Source organism: Pezoporus occidentalis, unplaced genomic scaffold, assembly GCF_034315485.1.
Source record: "Pezoporus occidentalis ecotype Australia unplaced genomic scaffold, CSIRO_AGI_Poc_V1 ctg77, whole genome shotgun sequence".
NCBI classification, from domain to species: Eukaryota; Metazoa; Chordata; class Aves; order Psittaciformes; family Psittacidae; genus Pezoporus; species Pezoporus occidentalis.
Window position 1 is genome coordinate 3,582,526 of NW_026916126.1, and position 18,266 is coordinate 3,600,791.

Consider the following 18,266-nt stretch of genomic DNA (forward strand, 5'->3'; position numbering starts at 1 on the left):
CAGAGGAAATCATGAACTCTAGCTGTGAAATCACATCCTTAAGAGACCCCTGGAAATGTTCACAGTGTCTCTCTTCCCATGTCATTCTCCACATCATTCTCCTCTTAAGAAACATGTCTCCTTGTGGCAAGAGCAGTGGATTGATTTTAAAACACAAAGCCAGCTAACCCCAAAATGTATGTGACAGCTATCACATCTTTTGAAGTGATGGCAGCCTAGATGTCGAAACAGTGCTGAAAAAGTCAGATGCACTGTAGTGGCAGTCATCAAACCCTGACATGATGGGTGGTATCCTTTCTGTATGTATACACAGGCATCCCAGAAGCCAGAACTGTCTTTCTACATCTGACTTACAAAAACTTACTTTTAATGCTATGCATATCGATTCAGTTTTGTTTTCTTCTGTATGATGAGCAAATGTGAGCATTTAGGTTTAGTAAGCCACAGCTGTGAAATACCTCTGACAGGGAATCTGCAAGACCAAATCCCCAGTCTGATGAATATTCTTAAAACTAAGCAAATTCAGGCTTCTGTACACTGAATATAACACAGGATTTCACAAGATGTAAGATACTGGCAAAACAGAACAGTAAGTTTGATTGAAAAACAAAAAGCAACTATGAGAGTAACTATGACAGTAAATAAGTATAGCTAAAAAAACAGATTAACTACGCCTTCTTGAGATACGGAGGATTAGCTGTACAGGCCTGATTTATCACTGTATTATACTGATTTTATGCTGGTGTAAAAACAGGATGATAGAGCTGTGCTGAATGTCACTAAGTATGAATCCCTTCAGTTCCGTCATATACTCTCACGTGCACAAAACCAGCTAATAATTGAGCAAATCAAAGAAAATAGTACTAAAAATGAAATGGTAGAAATGTCAGGTGCAGGGAAACACAATCATTATACTCCATGTTCAATGAAGTTTTACAGCAATGATTCAGAATGAGAAGCATAGAAATTTATTGAAAAGCTTATTTTCAGTAAGATGAAGACCTCTTGCAAAGCAGCATTAAAATGCCTTTGAATAGTAAATAAGTCAGGATGAAAGTTTCTTAAATACTTTAGAGTTAAATACACACCTTACGTATTTGACCTTCTCTATCTTACCACAACACTTAATGCTTGTGGCTCTTTGAACCCTGTTCTGTTATTGTTGAGCTTGTTGTACAGTATTTTATTGGTTTAGGAGACATTTGGATTCACAGTGTCTTATGGAATAATACACTATTCAAGAGAAGCAAGCGTGTGACCCTCTTTGTAACAGCAGCACATTCTGAGAGGATAATATTCCACACATGGCAAAATTTATACTCTTCACAAGACATATGTTTCATGTCATGAGAATTCATATTTCTCCTTTAAAATTATGCACAAGGCTTTCTCAAGTGCAAAAGGCATTAGGAAATGTACTTGAAAAAACTCTGAAGTTCTGGAAATGCCAAGAAACCTCATTTCTAAGCATGTTTATTGGAACAGAAATGTCAATATGTGCAGTGATTGCTAGGCTAGAACAATGCAGGAAAAGACCTTGTAAAGTGAGCCAGCACGGCTGGGGTTATCGTATTGTGAGAAAAGTACACCTTGCATGGTAGTAGGACATTAAAATAATGCAGTAATAAATGGTTTTGTTTAATTACATCTATGATTGGTTTCTTTTAGCTACTTAAAATATTGCAAATATGATTGCGAATATTCCTTATGTGATTGTTTCAAAGAAATATTTGCTTGCATTCTGTCAGTAATAATCAGTGGCAACGTTACTTTTACCGTAAATGCACATGAAGTTTATGAGAGACTGCACAGTGGAACATAAACATATCTTTTTGGCATTCCCAAGTTTTATGAGTTTTCTCCAGCAGAAACTTCTGAGAAGCTTATTTACCCATGTAGATATCTAGATACACTCATTTACTGTAAGTGAAAGCAGATTTGTGTCATCTGTTGCGTTTATTTTGATTGACTATAGATCGGTTGCCCTTTGATTGCTGTTAATGTTCTGTGGAGCCATTTGTTTTCTTGCAGAGTTAATGGTATTAAAGGAGAAGGTATTGCCTTCTTTTTAGTATTAATCCATTTTAAAAGTGTTCTTGTTTAAAAGGGGAAAAAAACCCCAAACAAACAGATTACCCATTCTCTCACCTATCCTCTTTAAGACAATACCTGAACACAGATACTAGGGCCATGGAGCTTGTTATGGACTTGGGGAGAATATTTTTGTGAGAAGCCTTCTGTTAAATTACTGGCAACAAATCACTTGTCCCTCAGGACACATAGCACTTGCTTTTCTCCTGGCAAAAACTGGAGGGAACCTGGTCTAAATTTATCCACTATTTATCCTGAAAAGTTTTAATAAGGGCTTAATTGTAAAGGGATTTTCAAGTAATGATTTGTAGCTGGCGAATGTATCCCAGTTCAGGGAAAATAACTATTCTGATGCCTAGTTCATAATCTTTGAGATTAAGACCATGGCTGGTGGAATTTATGCAAAGAAGTGTAAATAAATACATCAAGATGTGATTGGTTGGAGATTGCTTCTCATTCATCCTCTTTCTCCTCCTTTTGCCTTATTCTTCCTTCTGCAAAAGTGGGGCAGACTGGGAGCCTATGCAGACCCAGGGGCTGGCTTGCTGGTTCACCCACAATCAGGATGGGCTGTTATACACCAGCTGATGTGCTCAAAGGGCTCCAGCCTTCCAGGAGAACCCTTCTCAGGAGAAATAAAAAAAAAAAAAATGAAGGTTCAGGGTTTTGTTGTCAGTGTTAACCAAAGAAACATGCTATACCCGATGCAGGCGGGAGCTTTGTCACCCTATAGTGCTGCTCTGCTGCTGATCTTCCTTCCTTTGCTTTCTGCGGAGGACTTTGTTGACAATAGACTTATCTCCACTTGAAAAATGGAAGCAGCTTTACTCTTCATCTTTCCCACTGGAGTTTTTCAGTGGTACGTGTGCTGCAGCAGGATGGGAGAGCTTGAAGTGTCCACTGTGCTCACACCACAAAGACAGAGAAAGGCATGTGGGCTTGAAGAGCCTTTCAAGAGACTCTTGAACCTAAACTTGGTTGCCTCTGTGCCAGTTTTGAAGGAAAGCAAAGAGCCGATTGGTCATAATTAAACTGGTATTGCAGCAAAAAGAATGTAAATCCTAAGCATATTTTGCTTCAGGACTAGACAGACTTTTTCATTTGGTGACTGGTCTGTCTTTTTATTCTAGGACTGTTGTAGGAATATAAATTAGGACTAACAAGGAACAAGATGGCTTCTGTGCCTAAGCAGATGCCTAAGTTATGGCCATCAGATCTAAGCTGTAATTATCATTGAGGAAAGTGAGTGCTAACATTTTTTCTTTTGCTTCAGATGGTAATTATCTCATTTTACACCTTTATGGTCATTGCTTGTTTTCATGGGCAGATTTTGTGCAGTCCTTTATGCTATGTTAAAAAAGAATCTGAAATTGCTAGCACCATAATTAGGACTGAAACTAGGAACAGCTATTCCTAATAATTGCAGATATGATGAATAATTGTAATTCATGTTGGCTTTTTATGTCACCATGAGTTTTACAAAAAGCAAGCAAACAAAACCAGGTTGACAACCCCATAATTCATTTTTGCCAAATCTGTCCCCTCCCTCCTGGTTTCTGTGAGCTGTGGCCACACTATGGAGCTGTGGGCTAAGCATATCTATCGGGTGTTATTGCATCTCTCCAGAGCATAACACGGGCATGAACTACACTGGAGCTCATTCAGCTTACTCACTCCTCCATCTGTGTCACATCCTCAAGCAGTGTCCTGACACAAGAAGAAAACTGCATGCATATGGAAATGAAGTGGTGCCTTTCCTTCATGAGGGGATGAGCATTTTTGCTTTTGTTCCTCTTTGCCTCATAAAAGGAGAGAAACCTGCAAAGCAAATGAAGGCAGCTTTTAAAACAACCATTTTAAATCCAGGCTGAAAGGTGTAAACCACAGAAGATAAGTGGAAATAACCTCTGGCCATTTTCTCCTCCTTGGCTTCTGCCTCCTGCCAGGCACTGCCAGCCTGGCTGCCTGCAGACCTCTGGTTCAAAGGGGAGAAGAGCCCTGTGTTCCTGCTCAGCAGCTCGCAAGGGTATAATAACTGAGCCCGCAAAGTCAGAGGACATAGTGGATGGGAATCCAGGAAACTAAGTTTGTTGCGGAGCCACAGGAAGCCAACATAGAGATGCTTGGCCCCAAATCCTCCTCCCAAGCATGTCTGCTGGGCAAGGGTCCATTGCAACCTTTCTTATTTCAAGGTATTGCAAAAGTACTTTAAGCAATTGAAAAATTAGTTTTCAAAATTAAGTGTTTATATTTGGGGAGATTGAAAGCTCACTGCTGTAGAGGTAATTGTACAAAATCCCGGATGTTTCATGTTTCAGTCACTTATCATAAACCTTGAGGTCTGGTGCTGTACTCAGGCAGATCTTAAGGCACAGAGGCTTGGGACCATTGGGTAGACCATCCATATTTGTGACTCTGTCCTTTCAGTGATCACACAGGCATTAAAAAGAAAAAAAAGCTCACTTTTACAACTTGTCTTTCAATTTGTTTTACCTTAATATTAAGGTACAAATAAAACTCATGGAGTTATTAGATATGTGAATGCATCATTAATACTGGTGTTGAATGACTAAGATTAGAGTGCTTTTTCTCCTCCCCAGCATTTCCATGGAATAAGAAACTGGTAACATGTCTGAAAACCCTCTTTTAAATGTTGCTTCACAATCACCGACTAGAAAGATCAGAAGATTCACTGAAATGTTGTGGTTTGCATATGATCAAATGGAAAAATTGCACCATTTACCAGTGAGGTACGTGAGTCTTCCGAGCACTAAATTTGCTCTTTTGTAATTTTGAATATTTCTTGGCAAAAGAACATGATCAAGATACCTGTACATATTTTATTATGTGTATTGGTACTTATATACATACTCATACATATATAGTAAGTACAAAGATTTTGGTTGCTTCAGATGCAACTGCAAAAGTGAAGTTACTTCAGAAAATGAACCAGTAATAAAATGTCTTTTTTTTTGAAAGACAAGAAAGTGTGACTAAAGATTAGAATTATAAAAGCAAAAAATCACCTGGAAAAACATGCCACTACAGTAATTACTAACTATTGTTCTTTATTGCAGATAAATTGGATAGTCACCTACAGCTACAGCAGCGTGGCAGTTGTCCTGGAACACTACTGAGATCTGCATGCTAAAGGCTCTATGCTTTTCTCAAAACTGTTAACTGAAATATACAGGAAGGTCAATTAAATAACATTTAAGGAATATCAGCATGCCAGTCCTAGTAGTGCATTGTAGCCCATAGAGCTACAATGTGTTGCCTGACTTGCGGCATATCTGAAGTTCATTTGAAAGTTGGAAGGTGCCGTAGGAAGTCATCTAATACACCTAAGAGATAACAATGTAAATCATTTTTTGTGGCAATTAAGGTATGTGTGGTGAAAACAGAGGCAGATGCATGTTTAGATTAGTGCATTACACTAGGTATTATAGGCGCGGAAACTTCGGGAATTGATTGCCAAATCTGTTGTTATCCCCATTCTGGGCAAATAGTTGGGAATATGAGAAGAGTCATCAACATCTCTTCTCTCAACACATAGCAGTGTAATGATTAGCAAAACCCCCGAAAACATGCCATGCAGCCCTCTGTAGAACTGGCTGCTTACACTACCCAATAATTTTGTTTTACATTTTGGCATGTTCTGTCTTTTGCCTACTTATAGAATGCTTTTTTTTCACCTTTTTTCTCCTAACCCTTGATGTTGGAGACTAAAGTGAAATATAGGGCAGAGCCTTCAGTTCTCTGGGTCAGTAGGAATACTCAATTGCTGAGAGTTAATAACACATCAAAGAGGCATTTTGAATGGTCATTTTAACCCTGCAACATTCTGGCATGCACCAAAGAAACCTGTATTGGCAAGGACCAATGTTATTCACAATGTTATCTCACCTGCTTTGTTTATGGCAAGAACCTACACTTATAATTTATCATAGTTCACTTCTGAAGTCTGGTGTTGTCAGGTAAAGCCAAACAGAGCAGATGCTGTGATGATCATGATGATGAACTTAATTATTGGTGTTGTTTATAAATTAAAGCCTGTTTAAGAGAGCAGTTACATGCATGCTTTTGTCTCATGGAACTGAAAGGACTGCTGAGCTACCCATGCTTGTTTAAATGCTATTCTAACTAGGGATGAGCCTGAACATATATATGTTTATGCTTCACTGAACTGAAGCTTACTAGAGGTATGGAAAGTCTTGTTTTCTTCATGGGATGAACCTTTGTTCGTTCCAGCTAGACCATGCAGGCATAAATCATGTTGAACAATCAAAGAAGTATCTCCCTGAATAAATTCCTGGATTGCTAAAACTTAACACCTAATTACAGAGCTGGTGAGCCTAGGTACACTGAAGGCGGTTTGAGAGGCTGCCTGAAACATCATGGGTTGAGATGCCTTTGTCGGGAGCATTGTGCTATGATGTGTAACGTGGGTAGATTCCTGTGGGATGTTGACAGTTTGGGGGAAATGCATGTAGGAGGAACCGGGTTAAGAAGACCAGGGCTTTTTTCTCTCTCTCTAATCGTACTGTTTGTGGGCTTGGGAATCTGGGGGGCTTGTTTTGTTTTGTTCTCTTTATTTTCTTTGGTTTAGTTTGGGTTTTGTTTTTTGGTAGGATTTTTTTTTTCTCTCTTTAAGGTAGGGGGAAATGAATATCTTCAGGTTTTGGAAAAACCTGGCCAATACATGCAGCATGGCATGAGCCAGTTGTACCTGGAGGTTCAAAACTACAGCGGTCGTACCCTCCCAAAGGATGCTGCTCAATGCTCCTGAAAGATCTGATGTTCCTCTTTTGCTTATGGCATTTATATGGAGTGATGATCACTTGATAAGCAATGGATTTATGTAGTAAATTAATTAGCTCTGCAGTGTTTCCTCCACCCTTTGCCTGCCAGTCTGTATCTACTGGGACTTGCCCATTTTTTTCCAAAGAGTTACAAATAGGTCTCTTACAAATATTATTATTTTCTTTTAATCATTTGTCAGGAAAATGTTTTTTCCTCTTCACATAGAATTGGTTTTTTGACTCTGTGTTATTCCGGCCTGAGGCACAGGGCAGGCATGATTCAGGTCTGCATCAGCTATGGGTTCTCCACATGCAAACACGCAGAGTTTAAAGTTCACTGGCTTACAGCAATGCAAGGATAGGGCCACAGTCTTTGCTATTGGAAAAGGCTGTCTTAGCTTCATGAAAAACTTGTGACTCTTGCATCTAATATCAACAGGGCATGAGATACCGTATCTGAAGTAGTAATGCCATTAGCTGCAGAAAACGTTTTCATGGCACTCTCCCTCCCTCTTCCTTTTTCCTTTCCTGAATGTATGCTGGAATTGGCATGGGATATTAGACCAGGATCTGCTTAATCTAAAAATGGTGTACACAACTTCTTGAAAAATATTTCTTGGACTTAATTAATTGGCATATTCTAATTTTCTTTCTAAGTGTTCAGGCCATTTTAATGCTGCTAGAACAAAGAGTTTCAGAGAATAATTTTTTATTTGTGTTGTGTAGAAAAATGTAGTCTTTTACCACTCTTTACAGATTTCTGCCATGTAATATTTTAACTTTTTGAATGAGAGAAATGTTGAGTAGAAGCACAGGATATTTCATTTGTATTAGAGTCATCATATTGCAACATTTACTATTTTCCTTCTTATTTTGTCTTTAAATTAAATGCATGTAATCCTTTTTATCTTTTCATATAGAAAATTCTTGAGTCCTCTACTTATTTTAATTATTTTTTTATCTGAATTCCCTCTGTTACTGTATTATCTTTATACAAGCACTGACCAAAACTGAACACAACATCCTTGTTGGCAGTGTTTTATTCATTTACCTACCATATTATACTGCTTATAATGTATTTTCCACTCTGTGTCTTATGCCTCATAATACATCATTTGCAGTCTTTCTCTTTTTTTTTTTTTGCACAGATGCCACACTCTACAAAAGCTTTCCTGCAGAGCTGCCATTGGGAGCAACCCAAACCTTTTCCAGAGTGTCACAGTTTGCAAGTCAATAAAGTGTCTGTGACCTTCTAATCATTTCCACTTTTTATTTACCAGTATGTACTGAGCTGCCATTCACCTGGCCTTGTTAGGGTCCTTGCCATGTTTTTCCTAGATTTTAGCCCAATACTTGATACATATCTATATTTGTGTGTGTGTTCTACAGATGCTCCTACATAAGCACATAGCCTTTTCTTGAGTTCATTCCTATCAACAGCCCTGCTTGAAGACATGAGACACTCCACCTCAGTTTCTGCCAGGCCATATGGCTTGGTTGCTCTTACTCTTCATTCCATGCCTCTGTACTGCGCTCCAGTTCTCAGTGCAGAGCTGTTACCAGAGCTCATGCAGGCGTACCTGCCTTTGAACTTTTTAGCTCAGGTGAAGCTGGCAGCGTAGGTAGTGTGGGAGGCTGTGAGCTCTCCTGGTTTGCACAGCCTCTGTTAGGTAGCTGTGATGATCTCTGTGCTGATACACCTACCTTCCGGTGGTACAGGAACAACAGTAGCAAAAAATGACTTGTCAAAAGCTCCTCATCCCTTAGCCACACCTCTGAATGCAACTTCTCCGTGGCCTTTGTATCCCAGCCATGAGGACAGTTTCTCTGGAATCATGGTCTTCCACATGTGTTAAACAGAGTTTCTGGGGAAAAAAAAAAAAACAAAAAAACAACAAACTTTATGAAATGCTTTTGGATCATTCTAGTGCATTATATCCACTGAGGTACCTCCACTGATTCCAGCTTTATAGGTCTCCATCTAACAAAACTCAAACAGTTGCTTAGTATTAAGCTACTGCTAGTGGGTTTCATATGCTCAAGTGCAAATGCATGCTCCTATGCTGTACTCAGCAGCAGCTCTCTGTTTAAGTTGCTGGCTGAAGAAATAGGCTATTTATGGGATGTAAGTCTTTACACTTTAATTTCTAAAGAAAGTCCTTTCTGTAGCATGCAGAGCAGGTACAGGTTCTGTGGTCCTGTGCTATGAAGCCTACTTACTGATAGCTGGAAATGTTGACTGCACTATCTTTATAAACTCAGGCCAAAAACACCTTCCAGATTAAGCAATAATTCGACCAAGATTAAGGCAAAGGGAGAGAATACATGGCCAGTTAGTCACCAGAGGTACGCACATATTCATAGAGTAAATCCCCAACCTGCTATAGTAATGCACTTAGTTACTGGAAGTGCAATGTGAGATTACTTTCATGAGCAAGGATGAAAGAACTTGTTTAACCTTTGTACAGCATTTTCCACCCACACAGAAAAGTGACATCAGATGTTCTGTAGAGATGAAAAAAAAGTCAGAATCTGGGAGACTCCTGAACAAGAGACAGAGATACCCCATCACCCCTAAGTTTGTTCACTTAACTTGCTTATGGTTCACTCACATGTTTACAGTGAGTCACTTAAAACTTCTCATTACCTACTTCTGGACGTTAATAACTCCGATGCAAACAAAGAACCTTCAGCTCTGTGTGTAAAGCACTGGACAGGAAGCACTTGCTAGAAGGTATTATTATATGTTTGTGTATGCAGTATCATGTAAGGCTTTTGCATTTTAACATACTTTCCAGTACGCTGCTGATTGCATCATTGGCGTTGAAGAGAGATTTTCACAAGGTCAGTCATTAGCTGGCCCTTAAGCAAGAGCATAAAGCCTTGGAATAGGAGTTTAAAAGAGCATCACTGACACAGCTAAGATGCAGGCTGGACATGTCTGCCTCTATGCAGCAAACAGCTGGGTGGATTGCAGTCCTCTTCAGTGTCACCTAAAAAGTATTGCAGGATTTCTGAAGTTCAAGGCTCCTAATCTTTTGACAGCATCTCTGTGCTAATATTTTGTTATTTTCAAAACAGGTTTGAGTGTAGTTCCTGCATGTCCCAGCATACAACAAGAAAGGATTTTGTTTTAATTGACATTTTTGACTGATGTGAGCACAGTTATTCCTCTTTCCTCCCTCCTGACCCCTGAAAGTGTTTGCAAAATAAACTTCGAAGTCCTGGGAGAAGTAGCAAGGGCGAAGGTGGGGGTGGCGGAGGTGGTGGAAGGAGTTCAGTTTGTCAACACGACAGGCAGGAAGCAAGTTATTTATAACGCTTGTGGTAGAGAGGGGGCCAGCCCACATGTTTTCAAAAAAGAGCTTAACTAATCACATGGTACAGCTAATTCTGTTATTTGTAAATATGTTTCACTTGCAGTCTTGGTGGACACAGGGAGTAGTGGAAAAGGGGATCAGGGTACCAGGCATGGCCAGTCTGTCTCAGCGTGTCTACAGCTGGGTGCTACCCCCATGCCACTGCCCAGGTCTCTCTGGATGGACTTCAGCCGTGCTCCTGAAAAGGACTTTGCTGTCCCTAGAGAAAGTATGAATGGAGGCACACAGGAACTGGCGCTTTCTCAGAATTCAAAAATCATGTACTTAAAACACAGCTCTGACAATGCACAGCTTAAATTTTGAATGACTTGTTAAACCACAGAATATCTAATTTTTAGCTGTTTGTCATGACTCTCTCGAAGAGGAAGTTAAATGTGAGAGGCACATGACCATGAGACTATACTTGGCTGGACTGACATCAAAAGAAGTGAATTTTGGACACACAAAGAATTTTTTAAATTACTGCTTCAGTACAGTCATATTTAGATTTTTTTTTTTTAAATATAGAGCATATATTGAGCTATTCTTGTGGACTGAATGACACTCTAAGTCCCATGATGTATGCATGACATAGACTTGACACTGATGCTACATTCTTTCAGTTCAGCAGCAGTGTGAAGGCTGTATCGTCCTGAGCTTAAAAAGGTCAAAAAATTAGCTGTATCTCAAGCAAGACAGCCTGCAATTTAATGCTTGGCCATATAAATTCAAATCACATGTCTGCACATTTATATGTGTGTATGTGTGTGTGTGTGTATATATATGCATACGCACAAACTGATATATACACGCAATAGTATTATTCAACACAGATATATTTTAATTTAATTTTCTCATAGTAAACAAAACCACAAACAAGTCCATCTCCTTTTTTTCCCCTAAGCAGCAGTAAAAGGCCTAAGCATATGATAGCAGATTAAATCTTGGGGAATATGCAAGAATCTGTGCCATAATTTGTACTTGAAAAGTAGATGGAAGATAACTTTTTAATAAAATAAAGGGATAAAAATCCATACTGATATCTAGCTTGTTAAAGAAAAAGCGAGATGTTGCAAGAGGTGTTGCTTTAGCAATCTCCCTGAGTTCTGTCCATTTACTGGTTAGATAACTAAAATTACTTAAGGTCATGCCCTACCTTTCTTATTCTTGGAGTCCTCCTGCCGGGTCCCACAGAGGTCTGGCGGTGCAGCAGTTGGGGGTCTGGCTGGGGACATGTTATGCACCCCAGGGCAGCAGCTTCACAGGTAGCATGGAGTGAAATTCCTGGATGAAATTCTGGCCCTATTGAGGTTGCCAGGTGTTCTGGGACTGGCTGCAATGGAGCCAGAATTTAATCCTCTTTCTCCAGAAGAGAAGCTAGAAACCAGAATTAATACTTTGGTAGAGAACTGCAGGAGTTTTATATATTTTAGGACTGGGGACTTGCTCTTGGCCTGGAAGATCAAAGGATGAACCAGAAAAGGAAATGATGGAACAAAAATCAGTGGTTATTTTGATTATTTCCTAGAATTCCAGACAGGTAGGTAATTCAGATCGGTGGTAATTTATATGTACATTACTGGTGAGATTTACTAGAGCTTTCCCACACCTGAGATTAACAGCTTTCCCACACCTGAAATTAAGATAATGTATTTGACAACTTTTGCTCTCTTTACAACACAGCAAGGCAAAACGAAACAGAAGACATCCAAGGCAAACTTGGAAAGCTGTATTTTGAAATCTCAAAAGTTTTAAAGGGAACAAACACTTGGAAAAGATTTTTTAGCAGACAGACACTTAGGTACCCTAAAATGCAGGACACCCTGTGCTTTTCCATTTTACAGTGATGTAAATTGCTGCACCCTCAGCATCACTGTTGAGTGTCTTAGCTCATAGTTATCAGAACGTGACACTGGTATGGCATTAAAAGGAGCACTTACTTAAAAGTTAGAATTTGTATCCCGTCTATGAAGTCTTACAAATAAGGAAAGAGTCAGTGGGATTCCCACTGGATTAATACATATATGAAAACATACAAGCAACTCTTTCACTTCTCAGGCCAATGAGACAGAACAAAAACCTATTTAGGTATGCACAGAGAGTGACATTATATAATGGTCTCTACAAACTTCCATTTCATGCTTCATCTTATTTTTTTAAGTTTAATATTTCTATTCCTGGATTGAGACAATGTATCCGCAAAAGGTGTCCTGGCTACAAAATACAAAGCCTGGCTCTAGTAAACTGCAAGGTGTCAAAGCCCATTGTTCTTCTCTGGACAGTTTGTTCAATGTCACATAGTGCAGCTCTTCCCAGTGGGTCACAGTGTTTTCTCTAGGAAGCACAGGAAGCTTCTTGACCTTAATACTCTCCTGCATTTAATCAGGCTAATCTCTATGCTGTGTCCTTGTGATACCTTAAATAATAAACAGCAAGCAACATCACCTGGGTATCCCAGCTATGATTTCTGGCTGATATATTTCCCAGAATAAATTCAGGCAGTCAAATCCCAGGTCCATTGTAATAATGCAATTTTATGCTCTCAAAATGTTGGATTGCAATATCTTGGGATTTTATCTATGTTTTGAACCATGATCAACAAATGATGAACTGATATCACCTGCAGATGCTATCAGTCTAACATGTTACAACAGTTATGACTAATTCTTTAGATTGATTGAAAAAATTTTATAGGATTTTCTTTATCTTAATTTATTTCTAAATGATGCATAATTGTCTTAAATTGGAAAGTGTTTAAACTGACAAACAAACAAATGGAGACAAATGTCTCAAAATCATGATCTCTTTTCTAAGAGAGGAAATGCTATAGTAAGACTGGCAGTAGATGAAACTTTAAATTTGTAGGATTTACTCATACAAAGGCCCGTAATATCTTTAACAGCACTAGTCAATACATTTCAAGCGTATGTTCTTTCTAGACCAAGCATGGCTCCAAACCAGAAGTCTGTGCTTCCCAGGTTTCAAAAATGTTTGGCTTCAAAGTTTTGGTTCTCTATGCATTATGTGGACTTTAAGTAGAAATGGATCAGAAATTCTATTGAGAGCAGTTTCAGCACCAGTGATGCTTACGTGAAGCTGCATGCTAGTATTGATCAGGCTGTGTTGCAACTATTGTGAAACTGGAATATTTGTTTTGAAAAGGCACAAATCCTGAAGCTGGAAAGTATCAGTCACTTTTTTTTTTTTTTTTTAACAAAACATTTCTAGCACTAAAGCACTAATTATTTTTCTTTTCTTTTTTCTTTAATTTTTTTTTTCCCTGTACAAAACACAGGGTTAGCTTTTTAATAGAAAATTAAAATAAGCCTCAAATTCATATTTTCTCATTTATATATTTGTAAGGCAGAGGTGGCATTTAATCAGGAAAAGAAGTGACTGGAGCTTTTCATTCACAATCTACCAAGTCATGGTGCTGCCTGGCTGCCCTGCAGAAATCCCTCATGCCTCCCGTGCACCAGGCAGCAGCCAATGAGCCCATTAGGTAGTTCTTCTTGCTCAGATGACCAGATGGGTAACAGTTAATCCTGTCATTTAAAACAGAACTGACAATTCAACAGTAATTTCTACAGCTGTGTGAGAGTTCATTATGCCTAGGGACTGCATCTACAGTGCACAATGAAAGAGAATCTGGGGAGGATTTGAATAAAAAGGAGTTAAGCTCTGTAGAGGGACAACATGGAAGATCAAACAGAATTGAGAGCACGAAGGCTGCCTTTGTGTAAATATGAATGTATGAAAAGAGATTGTGGATGGAACTGTATTTCATCAGGGAAGTGGACTCCCAAAGCACAGGCACTATGGGCTAAGTTTCCCTATCAGACTTGAATTTTGCCAATGTACAGCACAGCGTGAGGAAGTTTCAAAGATATGGTACAGAGAAGCAACTCAGGAGGCCAAATAAACTAAGAGAGTACAAGACACCTACAGAAAGCACACATTATAATATTTATTTTTTTTTCATCTAATGTTCCTAGAAGACAAACTCTCTGTTCAAGATAATCCAACAGAGCAGATTTCAACCATGCTGTGCTACCATACTCAGAAAGCCCTTGTCCAGATGTTGGTTGATTGTTAATATTAAAAAAGGTGCCGCCCCAGAATGGGCTGAAATATACAGGCTAAAAACCGTAATTCAAAACTATATAACAATATATATTAGGCTTCTGGGGACCTGTAGCGTACCCTGATGTTGCATGAACTAGTCTAACAAGAGATGTACGCAAACAAAACTTGCATGTAGAGTCCTTAGAAGGCAAAGAGCACATTAAACCACATCAATGCCTCCATGAGCAACTTCTAAAATGTTAACAAGCAGCTTGCCTAAAGAGCAGTGGCAATGATAAGAGCGAGCTAGAGAGCGCAATTGGCTAAAATTAATTTTACTGACAGAATGTTCTTTTGAACTGCTCACTATAGCTTCACAACAAGTTATTTGTAATTTCAGGCTGTATTTAGCAAAGTTTCATTTGAAACAAAAAAAGACGAGCAGATATAATCCTGTATGTCTACTAAGTAAATAGAACTAACTGACAAGAGGGAAGTATGATGATCAGCAGCATTACCACTTTCTGGTCTTTTGGAAAAACTTAGAATGGATAAAATGAGAGGTTTGAAAAGTGTCTGATGGTGTGTTACTGAATGGGGGGATGAGTGGCTTGTGGTAGCTGTTGTTTAAAAATTGTATTAAAATAAGTTTGCAAGCATAATTCATATGGTGGCTGTGTCCTTCCTGAGCTGAAAGGAAGAAGAGTCAGTCCCACCTGCAGCCTTTCAGCTCCCATCATAGTTGTCAGGGTCAATGGGATACAGGGTTGCAGTCCCCAGAGAGGCATTGAAAATGAGATTCTCAGGAGGCATCACAACAGCCTGGCTTCAAAACAGGCAGTGCGATGCACTATCTCACTGTGCCACAGCTGTGCTTGAACAGGCATCTCTTAAGGTACATGGACATCCCTGAACTGAAATGGATCCCCAAATAATGTCAGGGATGTACTGCTGAAGTGTGCCCCTTGAGCACACCACTAGCCCTGCCATTTTTTCACCCCTCTGGCCCAGGGTTTGCTCTCCCAAAGTGGGAAAATCAGATGGCCATAGTGCCCTGTGGCTCCTGAGAAATAATCTTCCCATCTTGGATCATCCAAGACTATGCTTTAATTAGACACTAATAGTATTGTTTGAAAAAGCCTGTGACATGTTTGCCATGGCTGATGTTAAGAGAAACGAGAGAATTACAAGACCAGCTCTCGCATACGGCTTTTGTTTATTGTCCCTATGCAACCCAGTGCCTTCAGAGAGTAGCTGTGCTGTTTGTTTATTATTGTTATTAGCTTTTATTGGATTCAATGCAACCTACCTCAGAGTGCCTCCTGGTTTTCAATTTCTGGTCTGACACCATTATTTGTACTGAAGAAAAGTTCAATATATTGTAGAAATGATTATAAAGTAAATTATTATAGGATAAATTATTAAAATTTTATATAACATGTTAAGAAATAATAACTAATTGTTGAAAAATATTAAATGTGAATACTTTTTCAGCTGGCTGAAGGGATAGGAAGCAATTTTAGCAGCTATGGAAATGTTTATATTTTTGATATCTACAGGAAAACTGAGGGGGATTTTCATACAAACTAAGCAATACTTTGATTCAGACACAGTTTTGAAGTGAAGATCTGTAGCAGTTCTGTCAACTGTTTGATACTGCATCTATCTACCACTGTAGATGAAACACTTTCTTTTTATAAATGTAAAAAAGCCATAGAGATTAATTATATTTGTTTGCTGTGCAATTAAATAGCTAATGCTGATATTTCAATTATCATCATTAACCTTCAGCTTGGACACCCTACTGAGATGAATGGGACCAGCTTATGGCCATGCAGAGACACCTCGTTTCAGGCTGTCTGGAGCTGGGCATAATTCCCCATGCTGGGCTCCTGTTCAGCTGATGTCTGGAAGGTTGCTTCTGTTACCACAAAAGATGGAAATGATGGCTTAGTTCCTAGTGCAGTTCCTCTTTTCACCCCACTAAAAAAACAATTCCAAAAATTTCAGGGGCTGAGAGCTGTGATGACAGGTTGCGTTCACTGCATTTCTTCAAAGGAGACCCACGTCCCCCTGTTGTCAACTTCTTCCCCACTCTCTCTAAAAACTTTCTCCTCCGTGCCCCTCCTGTATCCTCTATTCCCAAACTTCCTTTGCTCCCACATCTTGCTGCACATCTGCCACACCAGGGTCCTGTCCTGCTCTGACACAGGACCTGGTGCATCTGCTGAGTGGAGCGAGACTGCGATGACAGGCAGCCCGGAATGCATGACTCCTGTGGCATACTTACTTGAGTCCTGAAGGACAGCCTGTGGCTCACAATGTGGCCTAAAGCCACCACCTCTGCCCTGTTCCATGCTGCTGTGTGACGCATGCCCATAATCATGTTTCCTTAGCCAAGCACAGGCATGGTGATAAGGATGGTACTGAAGGTGAGGGAAGAACAGCCAGCTGAGAAGGGGAGGTAGGCACATCCAAAGCAGACTTGGCAGCTTTGTAAACAGACACAGCTGACACCAGAAATGTAGATGTCCAGATGGATTACCCAGTGCACCTCAAAAGTTTCATCAGGAAAATGCCAGAAACACTTTTTTCAAGAATGGAGAATTTAGAGCGGTTTTGTTCTTTATGGTGAGATTATTCAGTCAGGAGAGCAGATGAAAAATTGCAGATTTTTGTAAAGTACCTCATATTTATGCATATCCAAAGCTACCACTCTACTCACACGCAGTCCAATTGCACTTCCTAGCTAAGAAGATGCCATCCACACAAGAGCAAGATGGTGAATAAATGCACTGAAAGCTGCCCGGCAAACCTGTGCAAGGGGGCCTTAGTATAGCTGCAAACTCTCTTCATTCAGGATGCCTGTCACTCTTTCTCTCCTTTCTCTGTGGCTGTTATTCCTAGTTCCCTTCCTGCAGCAGTGGGAAGAGCATAGGCTGACTACAGTTTGTGTATGCTTGTGTAGCAGTGCCAGCCTGGGTCATTTGGGAGATTTTACATTACCATCCCAGCCAGCTATCTATTCTGCAAGGTAATCCAGGCTGTCTTTATCTGGGTGAAGAAACGGCCAGCAGCTCTGCATGAACCACTTGGGTTCTAGCTAACCTCCTTGGCCCCAGCTCAAACCCAGCTATGAATGAATAGTGTGGGTGTGCCTGCACTGTGTTTCCAATACCTGCATGACCCCAGTATGCAACTTGTCCCAGCCCCTGATCCTAGAGAACAGGGAATTGATTGTAATGCAGAATTACACTACAAGTGTTGCATTGGCAGGACTGCCAGTGTGGAGTATCAAATTCAAAGTGACAATAACCTGTTCCTCCCTTTCTTTCTTTACCTTATGAGCATTTTTCTCATTTTGCAGTCTGGCAAAACTGATGCAGAGATAGTTCAGGTGACTTATACAAAGTCAGGCAAGTATCAGTCAAAATAGAGCCTAAGTTGTTTGCTTTTGTCTTATATTTTGGCCTGACTTAGCATCATCTCACCTCCTGGGGACTTTTGAACATATATTGTCTCCAACAACACACGACAGTGGCCATGTGACATTTGCCAGACTCCTGAAAACTTAATGCAGAAATCTAGTAGTGATTCTGATGTACACATTTTATCTACACATGAAATCAAACCTCACTCTAGTACACAGTCACAGTAACTCAGATTTATCCCCATCATAACTCTTTTGGCTTTAATGAAGCAGCACCAGAAAGTAGGTTTGGCTATGAAATGTTAAAGTAAGTTTTGGAAACATGTTTTTCAGCCCATGTGCAGCTATTTTCCACAGTGGAAAGAATACATTATTTGGCCATTAAATGAAACAGAAACATCAACATTTTCAGTGTAATATTGGCTAAAGTAAGTTTTTCTTCATCTTCTCTCTTCATGTGTTGAAGGAAAGTGAACTGGCTGTGTTTAAAAACGTGGCCAAGCACATCTGAAAAGCAAT